This window comes from Pinus tabuliformis, chromosome 8 (assembly GCF_031772625.1).
Source record: "Pinus tabuliformis cultivar Carrire ecotype Pingquan chromosome 8, CPIR1, whole genome shotgun sequence".
Taxonomy (NCBI): domain Eukaryota; kingdom Viridiplantae; phylum Streptophyta; class Pinopsida; order Pinales; family Pinaceae; genus Pinus; species Pinus tabuliformis.
The window spans coordinates 343,331,521-343,338,584 of record NC_142294.1 but is presented as its reverse complement, the minus strand read 5'-3'; positions in this window follow the sequence as shown (position 1 = coordinate 343,338,584).

Here is a 7,064-nt window from a genome sequence, read left to right as displayed (position 1 = left end):
CAAGAAACAAAAATAAATTTTTGAAGATGCTAAAGTCATTTGATCATGCCAACCAAACGCTGGAGCCGAATAAGAAAATCAAACTAAAATTTTTGGGTCTAAGTGTAATAAAGATTACTTATCTACCCTTTTCTACATTTATTTTTGTCAAATTTTCACCAAAATTGTTGGATGGGAGCAATAATTACAATTGCTAAATGATTTTTATCCGCCTTCGTAAAGGTTTGTTTTTTAGAGTCCAAACTCTCATAGATGTGGGATTTTTTTACACCTCTCACCTACGATTGAGGGAGTGTTTCCTCCTCATTAGAGAAATTTTGAGGTCTAACATGGGCCTCATAACAAATATTATAAAATAATAGTGAAAATAATAAAATAAGATTAGATTACATCATCAAATTTTAGAGGGAAAAATGAAAAAATTATTTTTTCAACTTATCTCTCTGTGGTTTTACTCAAATTTCGAGTGGGAACACTCATTGGATGCGAAATTTAATTCTTCATCCAAGGAATACCCATATTGCATATTTTTGATGGACCATGCTACAAAAGCATATTTTTGATGGATCATGCTACAAGAAAAATGAGAAATTCATGAAACGACGTGATTGCAATCATGTTTTTCATGTATATTTCATTTTTCATGTAGCAGGGTCTATTGAAAGTATGCAACATGGGTACTCCTTGGATTAGGAATTAAATTCCACATCCAATAAGTTCGCCTTGAAATTTGAGTAAACCCGTAGGGAGATAAGTTGAAATTACAAGTTGAAAAAGTAGTTTTTTAATTTTTTAATCTTTTTACTGCAAAAATGATTTATCAACCCCATGGTTGACATCATTATTTTGAATCCTATTAGTTCTTATAAAGTTGATTTTGGTTGTACATTTTTTTTTGCCCATTTTAACCTCAAAATTTATCTAGCGTTTGTTGCACTATAATATCTGTTTTTTTAGAATTCCCCTAAATTTGGACAATTGTTCATGCCTTCTCTTCCCCTCCATTCAAAAGTGTGCCTTGTTGAAGTGTGCCTTATTGTTGTTGAACCTACACATTTATGTGATTCTCCACTACTTCATCATCCTCTTCTTCTAAGAGGTGCAGATCTAGAATCTTCTATCCCTTTGGCTTTTGAGGTTGTTTATTTTTCCTATTTGGAGCTTTCTTTGCCTAAGGACACATGTTTTATAAATATCCTATTTGAAAACAAAAGCTTTACCTGAATGTTGTGTTGTCAAATTATAATGTTTGGGTCCAATGAAAACTATTATGAATCAAGTGTGTGATCAGGTAAACCTTTACACATATTTTGACAAAAGTAAAAACTATTTTTTAGGTCTTTTTAGATCTGTATTTATATGAAACGATTTCCTTTACTATAATTTTGACATGGGAAACAAAAAAATCTACCAATACTATAGACATTTCCACTTTTAAAGCATGTTAAAGACAAATAGAAAGAAGCAAGATGAAACAACTCAAATTTTAAACTTGATGAAACAAGATTTCTGAAACTAATAAGCATAGTAGCAAGCTTACATACCTCTTTTACCCCACGCGAAACCCCCAGAGAAGAAACGCTGGAACCACCGTAATGACCAGAACTGAGAACCGAACAACATAGAAACACCTCCCACAGACACAGAATAGATAGTTCCATGACAATGGCAGAGATCGTAGATAGAACAAGAAATGATAGACCGAGGTTGATCCCAACAGAAAGGTATTCAGTGGTAGAGATGGACTATTATAGAGAGATATTCCTCCTTCCAGAGAAGGGAGACAAAAGAAAATTGCGAGAAACAAAAAACACACTCTTTTAACACGGATTAAAAGAGGCTTTACCTTCCAGACTTGTGTCCCAAAAATCCGGACGCGTGGAACAATAAACCCGCTTTGGAATTAGGATAGTGACCCGAAGCTTCTTCATTCTCCATCTGTCACAAGAACACTAAAAACTCTCGGTATCACATGCCTGAATTGCTTGGCATATGGCGAAATAAGGTTGGGACAACAACAAAGGTGTATCGGCTTCAGTTCATTTGTGAAGCCACAACAGTCGGAGGGTTCATTGGCGGAGGACCACGCGCAGGCCTAGAGGTTTATCATTCACCGTCTACGTTTTTTTAGGCCCCAATTGTCGATGTCATACGGAAAAACAAATTTATACTCGTCCAAAAACTATTAACAATCATGTTCAGAACTCAAATTACACATAATACATATTTCAAAATGCAATCCAATAATGATGGTGGTACGTGGACAGAACATTGTAGAAACCCAAATTACTCAGGAAGGCAAATTTTAGATTGCAATGCAATAATGATGATGATTGTATATGGACACTTGGAATTGGAATTGGAATTAGAATTGAAGTTATGTTTAATTTTAATTAATTTATAAATTATTAATTTTATTAATATTATTTTTTATATAAAATGAGTTGTTATTTAAATTATTTTTAATAATAATAACTACAAAATATTTAATTTATATATAAAATTTCTTTCTTTATTTAGAATTATATGTGTTTTGATATATAATAACATTAAAATGGTTAAAAATCTATCACTAATATTTAAAACTTTTAATTTCTAAATGAGGTTGAGGATATTTAGTCGATATCAATAAAGTTTTGGAAGTGAAAAAACAATCAGATTTTTTTTTTCATTTTCAATATAAAAGTAATTTTTTTAAAATATCATTTTTTTTGGAAAGAAATTTAATTTTACAAAAATGTGAGAATATTTTATTTTATAGATTTACTTTATATTTTTTTAAGTTATAATAATAAATAAATAAATAAAATTAAAATTGATATACATTGATAGATGTGTATTATATATATAGACATTGAATGAGTTTTCTAGAGATTATTTATAGTTTGAAAAATTACGATAAGGGGGCATCTACGTCATCAAAATCACTGGGATCATACCCGACCTTAGTCACACCAACTCTTGACATAGTTAGATTTTTTCCCACTAAGTTTTAAACCTGTAACCTTTACATCATGAAGTGACTTAAGAGTACACCCTATCCTCGTCTGTTATATGCCTCATGGGCTACCATAAAAATTTAATATTAATATTAATATTAATTAATATATAATTATTTCCAGGGACATATTCCAAATTCCCAATTCTCATTTAAATTTAGCCAGAAATCTCCATTAATACATTGAAAATGAAGATTAATATTCATAAAGATTAATATTACTAGTATAATCATCACTACTTCTAATACAAAATTAAAAACTTTTGAAATTATGTTAATTTTCCATTTATTAGTTGTAGTAATTAATCTATTGCAAGTGGTTGAGTCCTCAAGCTTGATTTCATTATGACTCTTTGATTCGACCAACCATAACTTGTGATCGAATGGTTACTTTTTAATGGTGGGGATGCAAACACCTATTTCATCTTAAACAATATTGAAACCCTACAAATAGAAGAATAAACTCAATTATGCAAACTCTCCCATCACCAAAAAAAACTTTTACAAGTGGTTATTGGTAATAACATGAAAGCCACCTCGGGGGAGGTAGGAGTGGGAGGGCTAATTTTCTACCCCGAAAGAAAAATAGACCTCAAATTTGCATGGGTGTTGGGGGAATTCTCTGATAACCAGGGAGAGGCACTAACACTATGACAAGGACTAAAACTAGCTCTGACAAGAGGCATTCATCAAATAACCATATTAGGTGATTTGATGCTAATTATTCAAAAATTCCACGCGGTTAAAAATCATAGAGAGGAAGATTTGTTGCCCTTGGATACATGGATTAGAAGTCAAATTCAAAAAATTGATTCTATATCTTTTTTTGATATAAAAAGAGAGAATAATAAAATTGTAGATGAGCAAGCCAATAAAGACACCTGTCTTGAGCAAGGCGTTCTTCTCCTAGATCAAGGAGATCCCACATTTCATTATATACCATGAAGCCTGAATGGAAGAATAAATTAGAGGTTGGGAATAATTTAATTAGCAAGGTAAAATGGAGTGAACAGGCACCGAAACCTGTCTTGATGATAATTATTAATATAGCTAAATTTTTAATGACAATTCCAAAGTGATGGTCCTTGATCTCGGAATAGATTCACATTGCCTCTCCAGGTGGATATCGAAGATGGTTTTTATCACTTTCAAGGACTACATATGTCATTCGACATGCAAACCGACCTTGGGATATATCATATCCTAGGTCAATAACACATTCCCTCACCTATAGATTAAATGTGGAATGTATGATCATTGGGTGAAAGATAAGTCGCAAGACATCAACGATATCAATTGGAAATTGCGCTTCAAAGTCATTCAATGTAATTCAATGCATATGGGGATTGGAATTGGGAGCATCCCGGGCTATGAATGGCGAGTGATGAAGTTGGAGTTTCTCATAATCTCATTAAATTCTCGTTTGTTGTTAAGTATGGCATCTCCATTCAAAGCAGGTGGTGATAATTCTCGGTCGGCTCAAGCAGTGATCTCGCTGGAGGATAACCTAGCCAAATTAGATAGATTTGGGGATCAAATTGTGGTGGAAGTGCATTCACATTTCTCCTTATTAATATGAGATATCAAGGAACTGAGAGAGGATGTAGAGAGACTCAGACTAACAGTGGTCAATCTGGCCATGAGGGTTGAGAACCTTGGTTCAAAGGTAAAAGGGATAGAAGTGACAATTGATGTCACAATCGTGGGTGTTCTCAAGGAGGTATTTTGACTTCAAGGTCCTCCCCCAAGTGGAGTAGAACCATTAGGCGAGCCGAGGAGCAGTCGAACCTAGATCTTATAATGTAGGCAGTGGAAGAAAATGGCAATGAAACAACAGTAAGTAGGTCTCCAAGAATGTAGTCCTTTTTTTAGAATATTTTTAGATAAATGTTATGTAAAAAAATATTATATAATGGCCTATTTTGGAGAGTGTATTGGATAAATATTGTTAGAGGCATACTCGGGTATAGGAAGGGTTTTGAATGTCCATGATCTTGGGTCTAGGTTAGAATCTTAAAATCTTTGACGTTACCAAACGAAGAATCTCAACAAGAACTACTTTGCACAATGGAAAATATAAAACAGTAAATCACATATTCACAAGTATAGACAATTTTTAACAAATATTGTACAATAATGTACAACCCAATCTTTGTTGTATTAAACCAATCTGAATAATACAATAGTCTATGCAATACAAGGTACAATGACAATTTTTGATGCAACCTCTATGTTGTATCTTGTCTTGTCGATCCTTCGCTTATGTAATGCTCTCTAGTTTCCCCTTAGTCCTTCAAAGGACAACACATAGAGACTCAAAGAGGGTTGTCACTTAACCCTATTGTAAGTTGCTTCTATTGCAATGAAAATGGGCTAATCTCATCTAGTATCTAGGTTGGCCAATACCTGAGCTCCAATCTACCTTATAGTAGCCTCTTTCATCCATCAAAGAGCTACTCATAAGGCTACAAACTTCACCCAACCTTTAGTTATCTTCGTCACTTCTAGACTGCTACTCTAGGGCTACTTTGGGTGGCAAACACATTGCCCTCCACCAGATCAATGGCTCCCAATTCTTAATTGTAAGCTATCCTCCTAGGATAGACTTTTGACCTCCATTAAAAGTCCTCCTAAATGGCACCCATAGGCTGCTAAGCACATTGATCCAAACTAATCCACAAAACATGGATCTAACACCTATAAGTGGCACCAAAATACATACCTTCAACTCATTGTTTGAGGTCTACCGCAATCTGGGTTTGGTTAGGGCACAAAACACAATACTTAACATCACTCACAAAATCATACAACAGTCCCTTTATTTAATGTGGATTGCTTTCACCTTAGAGTTGCTACCCTACACTGGTTTTCCTCTAGTTTTGTTGTAGGAAATAGGCCTTACGACCCCTCCAATAAGCCTAATATAGACTCGTGTTATCCCTGTAATAACCATAGGGCCTACGACTCACATAACCAACAAATATTCCACCTCCAAACAACCCTCAAGCAATCCTTCCTGGCCTCGACCCTCTAGCAAAGATCCTCGACCCTCCTTCCAGCAAATTGGTCACCCTAACATGGCCCTGAAACAGTCTCTTGTTCCCACACTATTATTCCCTCCTTTGTTGCAGCCCAAAACAGAGAATAAATCTCTCCTCCAACGAGTTGTCACTTGTAATGTGTTTCAAAAATGGATGCTCAAATGCCTCCTCCTCACCTCTTATTGACAAACATAAGAGGGATCCTCTAAAAAATCATACTTGGGACTTGTACAATTGTCACAAGGCTAAATAACATTAAGTTGAATCTGACACTTCTTGTGCAAACCCACACTTTGACTTCAAAAATTCATATCTCACTAAGGAAAACTAGAAATTAGATGATTCTTGAAGTATTGGATCCTTCTTTCTGCCCTCTATCATCTCATCCATCACATGTCCAAAGTGCTCCATAGAAATTCCCCAAACATGATTGGTCCAAAATTCCAAGCTTGGGTTCGAAGCCCACAAGTGACTTTTGTGGCACTTTTCCCTCCAAACCCCAAACCCTAGGGCTTGGAGTACCTCCCAAGCTACTCAAAAATCAATACTCCCTCTTAGCGAGGGAGGTAATTCCAAGACAAGGAATTAACTCATCATGATCATCACTACTCGCAACACTTGCCCAACTCTTGGCGCTCACAATTGCAGTAATCCATGTTCTGTGAGATACGCCTGTCTCGGAAGTGTCACTGTCACTGGAAGCATCTGGGGCACAGGTGGTCTCAAGAAAATTTCCAAAGGCCTAGGAATCCCTTGACTGGTTTTGGTGGGATACACGATAAATCCTAACAATGGAGTCTTGGTTTAGGGCCTAGTGATCTGGTGTGGATTGCGGTAAAGCTTGAGATACAAGGAGACAAAAAATTCCTCAAGGATATTGATGGAGTGCAGAGGAATTCCAAGCTCGGTTTGGTTTTATTATCGCGGTGCTAGTTTTGGTGAGATCATAGTTTGGTGAGGGTGGAGGTGGTTTAACCTTTGGATTCCCTTGGTATTTTTTGGAATGGTTTATCCATGAGATCTCG